General features: G+C 46.0%; 1 protein-coding gene across 19 annotated transcripts in view; it reads left to right on the top strand.

Moving 5' to 3' along the window:
- SMARCD3 (SWI/SNF related BAF chromatin remodeling complex subunit D3) overlaps positions 1 to 20,272 on the top strand; it is a 290,614-nt gene that overhangs the window by 134,876 nt on the left and 135,466 nt on the right. The window lies entirely within an intron of this gene.

Raw genomic sequence — 20,272 nt, 5'->3', positions numbered from 1 at the left:
TTAAATTAAACTAACACAAACAATCTTCTTACCTTTTCAAGTGTTTTTAAAACTGTCTCTCTATTTTTTTAGTAGTTTAACACAGTACTGTAGTGTATTTGCTTTTTTTAGGTTGTGAGGGGTGAGGCATCTTTGCTGCTATCTGCTTGTGAACTTCTGTTTATCATAGAATCATAGAGCTGGAAGAGACCTCAGGAGGTCATCAAGTCCAGCCCCCTGCCCAAAGCAGGCCCAATCCCAATTCATTCATCCCAGCCAGGGCTTTGTCAAGCCGATACTTAAAAATCGAGAGAGAGAGAGATTCCACCACCTCCCTAGGTAACCCATTCCAGTTCTTTACCATCCTCCTAGTGAAATAGTCTTTCCTACTATCCAACCTAGACCTTACCCACTGTAACTTGAGATCATTGCTCTTTGTTCTGCCATCCATCACTACTGAGACCAGCCTCTCACCATCCCCTTTGGAACCTCCCTTCAGGAAATTGAAGGCTGCTATCAAATCCCTCCTCACTCTTCTCTTCTGTAGACTAAATAAGCCCAAATCTCTCAGCCTCTCCTTGTCAGTCAAGTGCTCCAGCCCCCTCATCATTTTGGTTGCCCTCCACTGGACCCTCTCCAATGCGTCCACAACCTTTCTATAGTGGGGGCCCCCAGAATTGGACGCAGTACTCCAGATGTGACCTCACCAGTTCTGAATAAAGGGGAATAATCACTTCTCTAGAATTGCTGGCAGTGCACATCACTCTACCAGGAAGAGGACAACTCTCAAGATCCCATGGATTCGCTGTAGAGGCAAGCTGTTGCATTGATGGAAATGCAATTGACAATCTGTTGGACTGCCAGTTCTGGTTCTGTGAGACAATCACAGACTGGTGGAATCGTATAGTGCTTCAGATATAGGATGATCAACATTGGCTGCAAAACTTCCACATGTGCAAGGCCACTTCTATGGAACTTTGCAAATGGCTTTCCCCTGCCCTGAAGCACAGACACACCTGAATGAAGCCTGCTCTGACCATGGAGAAGTGCATGGTAATTGGCCTGTGGAAGCTTGCAACACCAGACCGCTACTGGTCAGTTGAGAATCAATTCAGAGTCGGGAAATCTATTGTTGGGGCTGTTATACAACTAGTCAAAGCAATCAATACTATTCTACTATGGAGGATAATGACTCTGGGAAATGCGGCCATCCTGGCAGATGGTTTTGCCATGATCATAGAATCATAGAATACTAGGACTGGAAGGGACCTCCAGAGGTCATCGAGTCCAGTCCCCTGCCCTCATGGCAGGATCAAATACTGTCTAGACTATCCCTGATTGGACATATTTAAGAGTAGGTTAGATAAATTGACATATTTAAGAGTAGGTTAGATAAATGTCTGAGATGGAGATTCCACAACCTCCCTGGGCAATTTATTCCAGTGTTTGACTACCCTGACAGTTAGGAACTTTTTCCTAATGTCCAACTAAAACCTCCCTTGCTGCAGTTTAAGCCCATTGCTTCTTGTTCTATCCCCAGAGGCCAAGATGAACAAGTTTTCTCCCTCTTCCTTATGACACCCTTTTAGATACCTGAAAACTACTATCATGTCCCCCCTCAATCTTCTCTTTTCTAAACTAAACAAACCCAGTTCCTTCAGTCTTCCCTCATAGGTCATGTTCTCTAGACCTTTAATCATTCTTGTTGCTCTTCTCTGGACCCTCTCCAATTTCTCCACATCCTTCTTGAAATGCATTGCCCAGAACTGAACACAGGCCTAACTAGTACAGAGTAGAGCGGAAGAATGAGGCCTAACTAGTACAGAGTAGAGCGGAAGAATGACTCCTTGTGTCTTGCTCACAACACCCCTATTAATGCATCCCAGAATCATGTTTGTTTTTTTTGTAACAGCATCACACTGCTGACTCATATTCAACTTGTGGTCCACTATAACCCCTAGATTCCTTTCTGCCGTACTCCTTCCTAGACAGTCACTTCCCATTCTGTGTGTGTGAAACTGATTGTTCCTTCCTAAGTGGAGCACTTTGCATTTGTCTTTAGTGAGGTTCCATAACTGCCGTGGGATGATAGACGAAACACAAATCCCCATCTTGGTCCCTGACCACCTTGCTAAGGAGTACATAAACTGGAAGGGATACTTCTTGATGACGCTGCAGGTGCTGGTGGATCATAAGGGCCATTTCCCTGACATCAATATGCGATGGTTGGAAAAGGTGCGCGATATGTGCATAAGAACATAACATAAGAATGGCCATACTGGGGCAGACCAACAGTCCATCCAGTCCAGTGTCCTGTCTGCTGACAGTGGCCAATCCCAGGTGCCCAGAGGGAGGGAAAACAACAGGTAATCCTCATGTGATCCCTCTCCTGTCACCCACCTCCAGAGAAACAGAGGCTACATAAGAATGGCAGTAATGGGTCAGACCAAAGGTCCATCTAGCCCAGTAGCCTGTCTGCCAACAGTGGCCAGCACCAGGTGCCCCAGAGAAGGCGGACCGAAGACAGTGATCAAGCGATTTGTCTCCTGCCATCCCTCTCCAGCCTCTGACAAACAGAGTCACCATCCCTTATCCCCTGGATAATAGCCTTTTATGGACCTAACCTCCATGAAATTATCTAGCTTCTCTTTAAACTCTGTTATAGTCCTAGCCTTCACAGCCTCCTCTGGCAAGGAGTTCCACAGGTTGACTACATGCTGTGTGAAGAAGAACTTTCTTTTATTAGAAGAACTTTCTTTTATTAGTTTTAAACCTGCTCCCCGTTAATTTCATTTGGTGTCCTCTAGTTCTTCTATTTAGGGTACTAATAAATAACTTTTCTTTATCAGCCCTCTCCACACCACTCATGATTTTATATACCTCTATCATATCCCCCCTCCGTCTCCTCTTTTCTAAACTGAAAAGTCCCAGTCACTTTAACCTTTCCTCATATGGGACCCGTTCCAAACCCCTAATCATTTTAGTTGCCCTTTTCTGAACCCTTTCCAAGGCCAAAATATCTTTTTTGAGGTGAGGAGACCACATCTGTACACAGTATTCAAGATGTGGGCATACCATAGTTTTATACAGGGGCAGTAAGATATTCTGGGTCTTATTTTCTATCCCTTTCTTAATAATGCCTAGCATTTTATTTGCCTTTTTGACCGCCGCTGCACACTGTGTGGAAGTTTTCAGAGAACTGTCCACAATAACTCCAAGCTCTCTTTCCTGATTTGTCGTAGCCAAATTAGCCCCCATCATACTGTACGTATAGTTGGGTTTATTTTTCCCGATGTGCATTACTTTACACTTATCCACATTAAATTTCATTTGCCATTTTGTTGCCCAATCACTCAGTTTGGTGAGATCTTCTTGGAGTCCCTCACAGTCTGCTTCTGTCTTGACTATCCTAAACAGTTTGGTATCATCCGCAAACTTTATCACCTCACTCCTTACCCCTTTCTCCAGATCATTTATGAATAAGTTGAAAAGGATTGGTCCCAGGACTGACCCTTGGGGGACACCACTAGCTACCCCTCTCCAATCTGAAAATTTACCATTTATTCCTACCCTTTGTTTCCTGTCTTTTAACCAGTTCTCAATCCAAGAAAGGACCTTCCCTCTTATCCCATGGCCATGTAATTTACACAAGAGCCTTTGGTGAGGGACCTTGTCAAAGGCTTTCCGAAAATCCAAGTATACTATATCTACTGGATCTCCCTTGTCCGCATGTTTGTTAACCCCTTCAAAGAACTCTAATAGATTAGTAAGACAGGATTTCCCTTTACAGAAACCATGTTGACTTTGGTCCAACAAATTATGTTCTTTTACATGCTTTCTTTGATAGGATAACGAGCCTTGTGGATAAGGGAGAAGCGGTGGATGTCATATACCTAGACTTTAGTAAGGCATTTTATACGGTCTTGCATGATATTCTTTTTGATAAACTAGGCAAATATAACTTAGATAGGGCCACGATAAGGTGGGTGCATAATTGGCTGGATAACCGTACTCAGAGTGTAATTATTAATGGTGCACAATCCTGCTGGAAAGGCATAACAAGTGGGGTTCCGCAGGGGTCTGTTTTGGGACCGGCTCTGTTCAATATCTTCATCAACAATTTAGATATTGGCATAGAAAGTACGCTTATTAAGTTTGCAGATACCACCAAACTGGGTTGGGTTGCAACTTCTTTGGAGGATAGGGACATAATTCAAAATGACCTTAGCAAGTTAGAGAAATGGTCAGAGGTAAACAGGATGAAGTTTAATAAAGAGAAATGCAAAGTGCTCCACTTAGGAAGGAACAATCAGTTCCATACATATAAGATGGGAAGCGACTGTCTAGGAAGGAGCATGGCGGAAAGGGATCTAGGGGTCATAGTGGACCACAAGTTGAATATGAGTCAACAGTGTGATGCTGTTGCAAAAAAAGCAAATATGATTCTAGGTTGTATCAACAGGTGTGTTGTAAGCAAAACTCGTGAAGTCATTCTGCCTCTCTACTCTGCACTAGTTAGGCCGCAGCTGGAGTACTGTGTCCAGTTCTGGGCGCCATATTTCAAGAAAGATGTGGAGAAATTGGAAAGGGTACAGAGAAGAGCGACAAGAATGATTAAAGGTTTAGAGAACATGACCTATGAAGCCAGGCTTCATGAACTGGGCTTGTTTAGTTTGGAAAAAAGAAGATTAAGGGGGGACATGATAGCGGTTTTCAAATATCTAAAAGGGTGTCACAAGGAGGAAGGAGAAAATTTGTTCCTCTTGGTTTCTGGGGACAGGACAAGGAGTAATGGGCTTAAAGTGCAGCAGGGGAGGTTTAGATTGGACATTAGGAAAAAATTCCTAACTGTCAGGGTGGTCAAATATTGGAATAAATTGCCAAGGGAGGTGGTGGAATCTCCCTTTCTGGAGATATTTAAGAACAGGTTAGATAGACATCTGTCAGGGATGGTGTAGACGGAGCTTGGTCCTGCCTTGAGGGCGGGGGGCTGGACTCGATGACCTCTCAAGGTCCCTTCCAGTCCTATTATTCTATGATTCTATGAAGAAGAGATTTGGTGGTTATATATTGCTAAAGTTAATCTTGCAGGTGTGTAATATCAACTCATCATACTTCTATTCCCCGATCTTCAGTTTTTGCACACCCAATGGTATAAAGATATTTAAGAAATCTTAAATGTATTTTCATTTGTTTGCAAATTTTCATCACCATGAGCTCAAATTGTACACCCACAAAAACTCTGGAATGAGTTTATGGAGATACTTCAGCATATTTCCAGGTTCATCTCCTTGTGAAGCATATTGCACAAACAGTGATGCTTCTTAAACAATGTTTTACATGGTGAACATAGTATTGCATCCTAAATTCCTGACCAAGATTTCCATTAGCTTCCCAGAAGAAGGAACTCCAGTTATTAGGGAAAGACAGGTGTTAGTACTGTAATGGGGGGATTGTTCATTGGAAACAGACTGCTGGGTTTGCGATAACTGGGAGAGCTGTATGGTGACATGTCTGCCTGGTGCAAAAGTTGCAGATCTCTCAAGACAGATTGATGACCTTCTGAAGTCTCTTCCAGCTCTATGATTTTATGATAAGCTTACGTGTAGTATGAGGGAGGATATGGTGATTGTAATACATGTAGGAACCAGTGACATAGGGAAGGGGGAAGACAGGTCCTGGAGGACAAATTTAGGCTGCTAGGAAAGAGATTAAAATCCAGGACTTCAATGGTAGCGTTCTCTGAACTGCTTTCAGTTTCACATGTAGGGCCAGATAGATAGTCAGAACTGCAAGGTCTCAATGCGTGGATGTAGGGTGCAGGGAGAAGTGGGTTAGATTTATTAGGAACTGGGGAAGCTTTTGGGAAAGGGGGAAGATTGCTAGCACTTAAAATGAAAAAGGTCGTAAAGCAATTTAAGGAAAGCTGACAGGTGTGAGGAGCGCATGGATCAAACAAAGAAATCTCTTAGGGAAGGCTCTAATAGTAGAGATTCTCTATGTCCTAGTAAAGAGAAGAGGATGGAATCTGGTAAAATATGGGTATGAATGAGGATATTGATATATCAGGCATCACAGAAACTTGGTGGAATGAGGATAATCAATGGGACACAGTAATCCCAGAATACAAAATATATTGGGAGGACAGAACAGGTTGTGCTGGTGCGGGAGTGGTACTATATTTGAAGAACGCATAGAATCAAATGAAGTAAAAATCATAAATGAATTGAACTGTTCCATGGAATCCTTTATGGATAATAATTCCATGCTGTAATAATATGAATTTAGCAATAGGGATATATTACCAACCACCAGACCAGGATGGTGATAGTGACTGTGAAATGTTTAGGGAGATTACAGAAGCTATAAAAATATAACATTCAATAATAATGGGAGATTTCAACTATCCCCATTGGGACTGGTTACACATCGCCAAAGGACGGAATGTAAAGATAAAGTTTCTTGACACCTTAAGTGACTGCTGCTTGAAGCAGCTGGTTTTGTAACCCACAAGAGGGGAGTCAATTCTTGATTTATTCCTAAGAGTGCAGGATCTGGTCCATGAGATGAAGATAGCTGGACCACCTGGAAATTGTGACCATAATATAATAATATTTAACATCCCTGTGGTGAGAACAACACAGCAGGCCATCACTATGGCATTCAATTTCAGAAATGGGAACTTCACAAAAATGAGGATATTTGTTAAACAGAAATTAAAAGGAATAGTGCCAAAAGTAAACTCCCTGCAAGCTGTATGGAAACTTTTCAGACACCATCACAGAGGTTTATCTTAAATGTATACCTTACATTAAAAAACACAGTAAGAGAAACAAAAAAGTGCCACCGTGGCTTACCAACTAAGTAAAAGAAGCAGTGAGAAATAAAAAGGCATCATGTAGTGCTGGGAAGAAGGATCAAGAAATTTGAAACACAAGTGGTGTTCTTGTCCATCCTTCCGTTTGAAGGAAAAGGTCCGGTTAGGGATCGTTGAATTGAGAAAGTAAATGCGTGGTTGCACAGGTGGTGTTAGAGAGAGGGCTTTTGTTTCTTCAACCATGGGACCTAGGGTATGTCTACACTACCACCCTAGTTCGAACTAGGGTGGTAATGTAGGCATACCGCACTTGCAAATGAAGCCCGGGATTTGAATTTCCCGGGCTTCATTTGCATAAGCCGGCTGGCGCCATTTTTAAATGCCGGCTTGTTCGAACCCTGTGCCGCGCGGCTACATGCGGCACGGGCTAGTTAGTTCGAACTAGCAAGCCATTCCGCACTATCTGTACACCTCGTTCCACGTTCCAACGAGGTGTACCGGTAGTTCGGAATAGGAATCCTAGTTCGAACTACCTAGTTTGAGCCCCGTGTAGCCGCGCTGCACGGGGTTCGAACCAGCGGGGTTTTAAAAATGGCGGCTCCCCGCTTATGCAAATGAAGCCCGGGAAATTCAAATCCTGGGCTTCATTTGCAAGTGCGGTATGCCTACATTGCCCTCCTAGTTCGAACTAGGAGGGTAGTGTAGACATACCCCTATAGACCTCCAGATAAGGTGGATGAGGTAGACAAAGCTTTCTTTGGATAACTGAGAGAAGCCTCTGGTTCGCAGGCCTTGGTTCTCAGGAGAGACTTTAATCACCCTGATATCTGTTGGGAGACCAATCCAGCAGTACACAGACAATCCAGGACGTTTTTGGAGAATGTTGGGGATAACTTCTTGGTACAAGTGCTGAAGGAACCAACCAGGGGACATGCGCAGCTTCACCTGCTGCTCTTAAACAGGGAGGAACTAGTAGGGGAAGTAGAGGTGGGTGACAACCTGAGCACCGGTGATCATGACATGGTAGATTTCAGGATCCTGACCAAAGGAAGAAAGGGGAGTCGCAAAATACACACCCTGGACTTCAGAAAAGCAGACTTTGACTCCCTCAGAGAACTGATGGGCAGGATTCCCTGGGATGCTTACATGAAGGGGGAAAGAGTCCAGGAGTGCTGGTAGTATTTTAAAGAAGCCTTATTAAAGGAATACGAAGAAATCATCCCGATGCACAGTCAGAAAAGCAAATATGGTAGGCGACCAGATTGGCTTACCGGGGGCATCCATGGTGAGCTTAAACACAAAAAGGAAGCTTATAAGAAGTGGAAACTTGGACAGATGACTAGGGAGGAGTATAAATATATTGCTCGAGAATGCAGGGGAGTTATCAGAAAGGCAAAAGCGCAATTGGAATTGCAGCTGGCAACGGATGTGAAGGAGAACAAGAAAGGTTTCTACGGGTATGTTAGCAATAAGAGAGTGATCAGAGAGGGTGTGGGACCCTTACCGGATAAGGGAGGTAACCTAGTGACAGATGATGTGGGAAAAGCTGAAGTACTCAATGCTTTCTTTGCCTCTGTATTCACGGACAAGGTCAGCTCCCAGAGTAATGCACTAGGCAACGCAGTATGGGAAAGAGGTGGACAGCCCTTAGTGGGGAAAGAACAAGTTAGGAACTATTTAGAAAAGCTAACCATACACAAACCCATGGGCCCTGATTTAATGCATCCGAGGGTACTGTGGGAGTTGGCAAATGTCATTGCAGAGCCTTTGGCCATTATCTTTGAAAACTCGTGGAGATCGGGAGAGATCCTGGATGATTGGAAAAAGGCAAATGTAGTACTCATCTTTAAAAAAGGGAAGAAGGACAATCCAGGAAACTACGGACCAGTCAGTCTTACCTCAGTCCCTGGAAAAATCATGGAGGGGATCCTCAAGGAATCTGTTTTGAAGCACTTGGAAGAGAAGAAAGTGATCAGGAATTGTTAACATGGATTCACGAAGAGCAAGTCGTGCCTGACCAATCTGATTAGCTTCTATGATGAGGTAACTGGCTGTGTGGACATGAGAAAGTCAGTGGATGTGATATACCTTGACTTTAGCAAAGCTTTTGATACAGTCTCCCACAATATTCTTGCCAGCAAGTTAAGGGAATATGGATTGGATAAATGGACTGTAAGATGGATAGAAAGCTGGCTAGTCTGTCGGGCCCAACGGGTAGTACCCAACAGCTTGATGCTAGGTTGGTGGTTGGTTTCTAGCGGAGTGCCCCAAGGATCGGTTCTTGGACCGGTTTTGTTCAACATCCTCATTAATGACCTGGATGAGGGGATGGATTACACCCTCAGCAAGTTTGCAGATGACACTAAGCTATGGGGAGAGGTAGATACGCTGGAGGGCAGCGATTGGATCCAGAGTGACCTGGACAGATTAGAGGATTGGACCAAGAGAAATCTGATGAAGTTCAACAAGGACAAGTGTAGAGTCCTGCACTTGGACGGAAGAATCCCAAGCATTGTTACGGTCTGTGGACTGAATGGCTAAGTAGCAGTTCAGCAGAAAAAGACCTGGGGATTACAGTGGATGAGAAACTGGATATGAGTCAACAGTGTGCCCTTGTAGCCAAGAAGGCGAATGGCATATTAGGGTGCATTAGGAGGAGCATTGCCAGCAGATGCAGAGACGTGATTATTCCCCTTTATTCAGCTCTGGTGAGGCCACATCTGGAATATTCTGTCTAGTTCTGGGCCCCCCACTATAGAAAGTATATGGATGCATTGGAGAGGGTCCAGTAGAGCGTGACCAAAATGATTAGGGGGCTGGAGTGCATGACCTATGAGGAGAGGCTGAAGGATTTGTTTGTTTAGTCTGCAGAAGAGAAGGTTGAGGGGGGATTTGATAGCAGCCTTCAACTTCCTGAAGGAAGGTTCCAAAGGGGATGGAGAAAGGCTGTTCACAGTAGTGATGGATGGCAGAACAAGGAGCAATAGTCTCAGGTTACAGTGGGGGAGGTCTAGACTGGATATTAGGAAAAACTATTTCCCTAGAAGGGTGGTGAAGTACTGGAATGGGTTCCTGAGGGAGGGGATGGAATCTCCATCCCTAGAGGTGTTTAAGTCTTGACTTAACAAAGCCCTGGCTCGTTGATTTAGTTGGGATTGGTCCTGCTTTGGGCAGGGGGCTGGACTTGATGACCTCCTAACTAAAATAATTAGGGGTTTGTAATGGGTCCCATATGAGGAGAGGCTAAAGCGACTGGCACTTTTCATTTTAGAAAAGAGGAGACTGAGGAGGAATATGATAGAGGTATATCAAATCATGAGTGGTGTGGAGAGGGCGAATAAAGAAAAGTTATTTATTAGTTCCCATAATAGAAGAACTAGAGGACACCAAATGAAGTTAATGGGTAGCAAGTTTAAAACTAATAAAAGAAAGTTCTTCTTCACATAGCATGTAGTCAACCTGTGGAACTCCTTGCCAGAGGAGGCTGTGAAGGCTTGGACTATAACAGAGTTTAAAGAGAAGCTAGATAATTTCATGGAGGTTAGAGCCATACAAGGCTATTAGCCAGGGGATTGAAATGGTGTCTCTGGCCTCTGTTTGTCAGAGGCTGGAGAAGGATGTCAGGAAAGAAATTGCTTCATCATTGTCATCTGTCCACCCTCTCTGGGGCACTTGGTGCTGGCCACTGTTGAGAGACAGGCTACTGGGCTAGATGGACCTTTGGTCTTACCCAGTACGGCCGTTCTTATGTTCTTATGTCTCTTCCAGCTCTATGGTTCTATGATTCTAAGAAGGGAAAGTTAAATCCTAGTGAGGAAAATAGAAAGGAGCATGAACTCTGTCAAATGAAGTGTGTGTCTATATATAATTAGGAAGTGTCAGGGCTGATCCCATCTCTGGCACTCCGAGTATAGGTGGGGGCCCGCAAGGGAACTTAAAAATACTTTGCCTCTACAGGCTCTGCTTACAAAAACTCTCCGGAGTCACAGATTCACAGACTTTGGAGGAGGGGGGGGGAATAGCTGCCACCATCAAGTGATTTATTCCTAAAAACAGGGGGAACCCTTGAATTCTCACCTAGGGATACCCGAAGATATTTTACCTTGAAAGAACTTGAAAAACAAGAGAAGAAGAAAACAAACTGCAATCTCTGGTAGCTGACCTCTAGTTTGAGGCATGCTGACAGACACAGACAGACCTGCTGTTACCATCCAGGTCTCAAGAATCAAATCACACAGAGAAAACAGGGAAAGTATCTTATACAGTTCAAATTTCAGCACTCTATTCCCATTGGTTCTTCTGGCTCCCAGATGACAAGCTTGCTAGCTACCTGATTTTAACCCCTCAGATAAACCCCAGTTGCTGGCCAGCACTCCTCCTGTCCATCACAGAAGGCCAAAAAGGAAATTGAAGAATAGCTCTGGTTAGGGACATATGGTTTCTGTAGCCCACAAAGACATTGGCTTTTTTTGGGCCACTTTCCACACAGCTTCCTCATATGGGTAGATGGATTGGGCTCCTAGGGTTCAGTCCTCACAGTAGACACAGTGCAAGAGGTACCAGGTATTGCTCTCAGTATCAGACACGGGGTAGAGGATTGATTCGGGATGTCCCAGGCTCTATTTCTCCTTTGTTATTGGATATAATGTTGAGGGGCTGAAATAGAAGATCTCTTCCCATGTTAGAGGGATCAGTTCTAAAGCCAGAAGAAATCACTGTGATCATGTAATCTGCCTTTCTGCAAAACACAGACCATAGAATTTCCACAAAATTATTCCTCTTTGAACTAGAGCATATATTTTAGAAAAATATCCAGTGTTGATTTAAGTCCACATGATATGGATTTATGATGTCAGGCTCCGGTCTCATGGAATGTGATAGTGTTAGCTAGTTGGAGAGACCTCAAGAGGCTGGACCTCTAGTCTACTGCCCTGCACTCATAACAAAATTAAATAATATCTAGATTGGGGTAGGCAAATGATGAGCCACAGGCTGCGTCTGACCCATTGAACTTTTCATCTGACCATTGATATCCCACCAGGTATTGGTTGCGGACCTGCTCTGCTTTCTGCCTATGCTCATATGGTCCAGTGGCTAATCCACCACTGGGAGGAGATCAGGCAAATGAGTATTTATGGTCTGCCATACAATTTGCTTACTCAGGTCTGAAAGTTTGCCTGCCCCGATATAGATTAACTCGAAGATGATAAAATATGGATAGGATCTGATGAAAAATAGTCAAATCAAATGTGGCCCATTCAGTTTCATCATATAATGGCAGATAGCTAAAAAGTGATAGGATTTTAAAGTGCTTATCCAGAAATGCTAGAAGTCTAAAGAATAAAGTGGGTAAACTAGAGTGCCTCATTAAGTGAGAATCATATATATAGTAGCCCAATGTCTGTGACTCTGTAACGGTGTAGCATTACGAGTCACCTCTGGGGGGGGAGGGAGCACTGTTGCCTTGCGCCGTGGCACTCGGCTGAGTTCTGTGCTGCTCAGCTGGGCCACCGCGGGGGAGCAAACAACACAAGTGGCCGTTTGGGCTCTGTGGTCCCCATGCAGCACCCCTGTGTTACATCGAGAGTGCGGGGCACAAACGGCAGCTTGCGCCACTTGCTCCCCTGAGGTGGCCCCGCTGAGCGGCGCAGAACTCAGACGAGCTCCATGGTGGGAGGGAAAAGGGGTGGGGCGGTGACATACACAGCCCCGCCCCCTGGCTGTATACATCACTAGGGTACGGTAAAAAAAAAACGGACACACTTAATCTGGAGTGGGAGGGGGGAGGGACCGGCTGGGAAAGGAGCAGGGCTGGCTGGGAGGGGTGGGGGTGAGAAGCAGAGCTGGGGGGGTCAGAGGCAGCGTAGCTGGCCAGGGGAGAATGGGGGAGGGGCGGCCAGCGGGAAGGAAAGCTGGTTGGAGGTGGGGGTCGGAGGCCATGGGGCTGGCTGTGGGAAATCGGGAGGAGGAACTGGCGGGTGGGGAGAGGGAATTGGCTGACAGGGAGCCGGACTCACCCGGGCACATGCAGATCCCAGGGTGCTGCCCGCCCCGCTCATGGTCCCAGCGAAGCAAGTCCAGCTGTGACTCCAGCACGTGCTGGAACAGCACTCAGGAGCAGGGACAGAGCTTCCCTTACTTCCCAGAGGCAACTAGAGGCTCCCAGTGCTGATCGCGCCCCGCCTCTCAGCCACTCCTCCACCCCCACCAGGCTTCTGTCTGGCACCCAGCTGGAGAGCCAGAAAATACCGGACATTGTACATGTCTGGTATTTTCTGATTTGTTTTATCGGACAAAGGGCCCGAAAACCGGACTGTCTGGTAAAAAACCGGACACCTGGCAACCCTATACATCACTGTCCTGTCCCCCTTTGCCTCCTGCCATGGTGCTTGGCTGAGTTCTCAGCCGAGCTCCACGGCGGGAAGCAAAGGGGGGTGGGGCGGTGACATACACACCCAGGGGGCGGAGCCTGGACCAGTGTGCATCCCCGACAGACAGAGGAGAGCGGAGAGAGAGAGAGGCAGAAGGGGGAGAAGAGAAAGAGAGAGATGGAGTGGAGAGAGAGTGAGAGGCAGGAGGAGGAGGAGAAGAGAAAGGGAGAGTGAGAGGCAGGAGGGGGAGAAGAGAAAGAGAGAGACAGAGAGAGAGGCAGAAGGCGGGGGAGAGCTGAGAGAGAGAGGGGGAAGCAGCAGGAGGAGGGGGGAGAGAGAGAGATGGAGCGAGAGATAGATAGCTGCAGCGGCACAGGAGCCAGCAAACAGTGCTGTAAACAGGGGAGTTTGAGTGGGAGTTCTGTTGGAGGAGAAGTTTGTATTTGGTTTTGTATTTGTATTGTTTGTATGCGTAGAGGCTTGTAGGGGTAGTGTGCTGGGAGAGAAGCTGAGCCCTGATTAGGGGGCGGGGCTTCACTGATTAGGGGTCCTATCAAGGTAGCCTTCTAGTCAGGCAGTGGCATAGATAGCTGCAGCAGCACAGGAGCCAGCAAACAGAGCTGTAAACAGGGGAGATTGAGTGGGAGTTTGTAAAGGGAGTTTGGATATTGGGACTTGTTTGGGGTTTGTTTTTGCTGTGGAGGGGGTGTTTTGGTTTGTTTTTGTGTTCACCGGACTAATAGGATTTTGGTGAGAAAGTAGATAAAACATAGAGGCAGTAGTGGCCATGGCCCAAGTAGTAGAAAACACAAGGAGAATGATTGGATGTGGTAGCTGCGGTATGTACATGATTCTGGAGGGGGTAACTGAAAGGAGTTTTGTTTGCATGAAGTGCCGCCTGATAGAGCTGATGGAAGAAAAGATCTGAGGACTGGAGATGCAAGTGGAAACTCTGGTCGAGTTTAGAAGGGGGTTTGAGCAGATGATGGAGCAAAGGCATGACGTGGCTGAACGGGAAAGCTTAGACATGCAGATAGAAGCAGGTTCAAGGGCCTCAGAGGGGGGACTGCTGGGCGAAGAAACTGGACAGTGGAAGCATGTGACTAAGAGAACCAGGCAGAGGAAAAGATGGGTCAGTGAAGGAAAAATAGAGCTCAAGAACAGGTATGTGGAGCCTGAGAATGAAGAAGGGGTACAGCATGTGGATAATGAAGATGGAAGGGTAAGGAAGAAGAGAAGAGTGGTCAGTCCCATAGATAAAGGGGAAGAGTTAATGGAGACAACACCAATAATGAGCATTAGGAGGATACAGGATGGGTTAAAAAGGATTACAAGGGAAAACAGGAATGGCAAGGACTTGCAGCCAGAGAAAGCAAGAGATAGACCAGAGAATCGCACTGTCACTAGGAAAAGGCAGGTCTACGTGATTGGGGACTCCTTATTGAGAAGAATAGATAGGCCTGTAACCAGAGCTGATCCAGAGAATAGAAGGGTGTGCTGTCTGCCAGGTGCTAAGATACGGGATGTGGAACTGAGGTTGAAGAGGATTATTAAGGGAGCAGGAAGGAATCCATTGATCATCCTTCATGTAGGAACAAATGATACGGCTAGATTCTCGCTGGAACGAATTAAGGAAGACTGTGCTAGGCTGGGGAGGACGCTCAAGGAAATTGAGGCTCAGGTGATCTTTAGTGGGATTCTGCCTGTTCCTAGAGAAGGGCAACTAAGATGTGACAGGATTATGATGATCAATAGATGGCTTAGGCAGTGGTGCTATAAGGAGGGCTTTGGGATGTATGGTCACTGGGGGGCTTTTATGGACAGAGGACTGTTCTCTCGGGATGGACTTGACCTAAGTAGGGAGGGAAATAGACTTCTAGGATGGAGGCTGGCTCAACTGATTAAGAGAGCTTTAAACTAGGAATTTGGGGGAGACGGTTGGGAGATGTCCAGGTAATCTCTACGCCGGATTTTAACGCTGAGGGGGAGGAAAACAAAGTAAGAAAGGATATAGCTGGGGGTAGGAGAATGTACATGAGGAAGGGTAGGGTGGATACCAGTCTAATAGGTTATACTGGAGGTACAACATCCATGCCAAATTGGGTAAAGAATGTGAGTGAGGCCAAACAGCAAAAATTAAGATGTTTGTACACCAATGTGAGGAGCCTAGGTAACAAAATGGAGGAACTAGAGCTATTGGTCCAGGAAGTGAAACAAGATATTATATGAATAACAGAAACATGGTGGAATACTAGGTATGACTGGAGTACAGGTATTGAAGGGTATGTGCTGTTTAGGAAAGACAGAAATAAGGTCCCTTCCAGTCCTAGTATTCTATGATTCTATGAGGGGGACAGACAACATGTCTCTCTCCAAGAAAAGACTCTTCACCATCTGTAAGTAGGGCAAAGCTTAGATAAATCCGTTAGGTTTTATTGTTTTATGGTTTGGGAGTGGAAATCTGATTTCTGTGCATTTAGAAATGGGGTTTGCTCTCTTTTGTAACTAAGTTTTGGCCCATGGGAGACTCCCATGAGTATATTAATTGGTGACTTTTCCATCTAGTCATTATGCTTGAAACAGGAGTATTGTTTTGATAATAAAAGTTCTTTCTTTTTTATTAACCTGGTATTGATTCAGTTGTGTGTTCTGGAAAATCTGTCTGTGGATATCTGCATGCCTCTGACTAGAGAGCAGCAACCACAGACTGCAGTTTATATTTTCTCTCTCTTTTTCAAGCTCTTTGGACGAAAGAGCTTAGGTTTCCCTGGGGTTGGTTTCAAGTGTCCACCTCTGTTTGTGGGTTCAAAAGCACTTGATGCTGGTAGCGGATTTTATCCCCAAAATCTGTGTTTAAGATTTTGGGGGGAAGTTTTGTACCAAAGCCTGGAGAGATCAGGTTTTGGGCTTACTTTTGCGAGCCCCTACTTCTGCATTCATCGTGCCAGAGTGGGAAATCAGTCTTGACGCCCAACCATCTGAATGTGGTCATGGTAAGCTCTACATGAGCCCTGACCAGTGCTTCGGAAGGCCCTTGACCAACCAGTCGTCCAGGTAGGGTAAGACCTGAACCCTTCTGTGGTGCAAGAATGCCTCCATCGCCGCCATTCACTTTGTAAAAACCCTCGGCATGGCAAAGAGACAGAAAGGCAGCACCCAGGACTGATAGTGGGAACCATCCTCCGTGACATGAAGGAACTATGGCCACATGAAAGTAGGCATCCTTGAGATCAAGGGCAACATACCAATCTCCTGGATCCAGTGAAGGGATAATTGAGGCCATGGAATTTTAACTTCTTGAGGTATCTGTTTAGACCGTGTAAGTCCAAAATGGGGTAAGGAAATAATGGAAATAGAACCCTGTGCCCCTGAACTGCTCTACTGCTCCTACATCAAGCAGCATCTGCACCTCCTGCCCCAGGAGCTGCTCATAAGAGGAGTCCCTGAAAAGGGATGGAACAGGGGAATGGGAAGATGGGGTAGTTAGAAACTGAATGGAATATCCCAACCCTTGCATTTAGGGGTAAGATCCAAGGGAGGAAAGGATACATTGCCCTTGGGCACACCTTCTAAAGTTCTTCCTAGGACCTGGTGACTGCCTAGAAGAATGGGCCTGGTTATTAGCAGCCCCACTCCCAGTACTTTTCACATGTGGAAGGTGACAGCAACTTTGCCTACTACCCTTCACCTACCCGTCTATTCTGCTCCTGTCTCTGACAGAGAGGATAGTATCTAGGCAGTGGAGTTGGCTTGAAATGCCTCTGCTATTAAGGACTTTAACGTAGCCCTTGTGTCCTTCAAACTGTGCAGTCTGGAATCTGTTTGCTCTGCAAACAAGCTGGAGCCAACAAAAGGAAAATCCTGTATCGTACTCTGGACCTCTGGAGGGATCCCAGACACCTGGAGCCAAGAGTTCTGCCTCATAACTGTGCCTATTGACATAGACCTGACTGCAGAGTCCGCGGCACCAAGAGCTGCCTGAAGGGAGGTTCAGGAAATTACTCTTCCTTTCTTACAAGGGCCACAAACTCAGACCTAGAGTCTGATGGGAGGAGCTCTTTAAACTTGTCCATGAACAACCATATATTAAAATTGTAGTGGGCCAACACTTCCTGTTGGTTAGCCACTTTCAATTGAAGGCAATCTGATGAGTATACTTTTCTCGCCAACAGGTCTAGCCCCTTAGAAATCTTGGACTTGGGAGTGGGGCCCTGGTGATCCTAGTGTTCCTTAGCATTAGTCACATCCACCACCAGAGTGCCAGGTTGCAGGTGTGTATGCAAGTACTCATACCCCTTCAAAAAGGTAAAGTACCACCACTCCACCCCTTTAGCGGTTGGGGAGAGGGAAGCAGGGGTCTTCCAGAGGGTTTTCATAGTGGAGAAAATAGTCTTGATAAAAGGGGATAGCAACCCTGGATGTTTCCTCCTGGAGACAAAATGTCCAGCATAGGCTCTGTATCCTCCACCACCTTCTCTATTTGCAGACATGTACTCTGGGCTATACACCTCAAGAGGTCTTGATGCACCCTATTGTCCATAGTGGATAGTGACCTACCGCCTCATCAGGTGACGACAAGGACAAAGGGTCCCACAGCTTCCCTTCTTCCTGTTCCACATCTGGTACCAGGCCCGGTACTGAAGGTGCATGCCCCTGGACACCAGCACCAGAGTGCTGTGAAACAGGTGACACCAGATGCAGTGACATCCCTGGAACCTGGTACCGTTGGTCCTCCACAGACTGAGAAGCCAATGCAAGTCCTGACTGGGAACTCAGTACCAAACAGGACTGCAAGGGTGCCCCGAATGGCTGCATAGCAGGTATCTGCAACCCTGACACGATTTACTGAGACAAGTACACCCCTACGGCAGGGCTTCTACCTATGGCTGCTGAGGGAGTGCCACTACTGATAGAAGTGACTGAGACTGACCGGGAACCCCAAGCTTGTGTCTGGTGGTAGGCCCAAGGAGTCCAGAATGGCCACTGAGGCAAGGCCTGCCATGGAGGAGGCCAATGTAACTCTGGCCTGCACTTTGGAAGCTCCTGTGCCGAACAAGGCCTCCTCTTAGAATCATGAATCTTAGGGCTGGAAGAGACCTCAGGAGGACATCAAATCAAGCCCCCTGCCCAATGCCAACTCAATTGTCTTAGCCAGGGCTTTGTCAAACCAAGACTTAAAAACATCTAGCGATGGAGATTTCATCACCTAACTAGGTAACCCATTCCAGTGCTTCATGATCCTCCTCGTGAAATAGTTTCTCCTAATATCCAACCTAGTTCTCCCCCAATGTAACTAGAGACCATTGCTCCTTGTTCTGCCATCCATCACTACTGAGACCATCCTCTTTGGAACCTTCCTTCAGGAAGTGAAAGGCTGCTATTAAATCCCTCCTCACTCTTCCCTTCTGCAGACTAAATAAGCCCAAATCCCTCAGCCTCTACTCAAAGGTCAAGTGCTCCAGGCCCCTCATCATTTTGGTTGCCCTCTGCTGGACCCTCTCCAATGTGTCCACATCCTTTCTGCAGTGGGGGACCCAGAATTGGATGCAGTACTCCAGACATGGCCACATCAGTGCTAAATAAAGCAGAATAATCACTTCTCTAGATCTGCTGGCAACGCTCCTCTTAACGCATCCCAGTACGCCATCAACCTTCTTGGCTACAAAGGCACCTTGTTGACTCATATCCAGCTTCTCATCCACTGTAACCCCCAGGTCCTTTTCTGCTCAACTGCTACCTAGCCAGTCGGTCCCCAGCCTGTAACAATGCTTAGGATTCTTCTGTACAAGTGCAGAACTCTACACTTGTCCTTGCTGAACCTCATCAGATTTCTTTTGGCCCAATCCTCTAATTTGTCTAGGTCACTCTGGACTAGGGATGTAATAGTGTAGTCAATTAATAAGTAAAATCTTATAGGTTAATACTATAAATTACACACATTTCCCTCCCGCCACCCTTGCCAGTAAATTTTTAGCAGACTGGCCAGCGGCCTGGCTCAGTTCTGGCTCCCGCTGGGCCCAGAACATACCCCTGATATGGTTCTACATTTAAAGTGTATTAGGAACCAGGTGGGCAGGCCACCCAGCTCAGTTCCAGCTCACACCAGATCTAGAGGCTTAGACACGCCTTCCTCCCCTTAGACAGGGCCTATTGTCACCCCACTCTGCTGTCTCTTTATCAGAGGCAGCAGCATTGGGCGACAGGCAGCCGGTCCACAAGGGGAGCTAGTTTTTAAATTGGCACGCCTCATAAACCCGCTCCTGCCTGGCACCTCGTGCTGCTGCCTCTGGTACACAGGCTGCCGGCCCCACCCTTGGGGACTATAAAATAGTCAACCAACCAATAAAAATTCATGAGGTTACTCAACTATTAAATTAACTGATATTTAACATCCCTATTCTGGACCCTATTCCTGCCCTCCAACATATCTACCTCTCCCCCTAGCTTAGTGTCATCCGCAAACTTGCTGAGAGTGCAATCCATCTCCTCATCCAGGTCATTAATGAAGATGTTGAACAAAACCGTCCCTAAAACCAATCCTTGGGGCACTCTGTTAGAAACCAACTGCCAAGCAGACATCAAGCTGTTGATCATTACCCATTGGGCTCGACAATCTAGGCAGCTTTCTATCTGCCTTACAGTTCATTTATCCAATTCATATTTTCTTAACTTGCTGGGAAGAATATTGTGGGAAACCGTATCAGAAGCTTTGCTAACATCCACTGATTTCCCCATGTCCACAGAGCCAGTTTCCTCATCATAGAAGCTAATCCGCTTGGTCAGGCATGACTTGCCCTTGGTGAATCCATGTTGACTATTCCTGATCACATTCCCCTCTTACAAGTGCTTCAAAATGGATTCCTTGAGGGATCCCCTCCATGGTTTTTCCAGGGACTGATCTTCCTGGACAGGTGGCTAGTAATATATCCTTACTGCTATATTCATATTATTATAGCATGGAATTACTATCTATATAGAGTCTATGGTACAGTTTGGCTCATTTAAGATTTCTACTTCATTTGATTCTATGTTTTCTTTCATGGGTAGAACCACTTCCCCACCAGGACGACCTGTTCTGTCCTTCCGATATATTTTGTATCCTGGT

The sequence above is a fragment of the Pelodiscus sinensis genome, unplaced genomic scaffold (genome assembly GCF_049634645.1).
Source record: "Pelodiscus sinensis isolate JC-2024 unplaced genomic scaffold, ASM4963464v1 ctg63, whole genome shotgun sequence".
NCBI lineage: Eukaryota > Metazoa > Chordata > Testudines > Trionychidae > Pelodiscus > Pelodiscus sinensis.
Note: the sequence above shows the minus strand (reverse complement) of the source record. Positions and strands in the feature narration are given on the sequence as shown.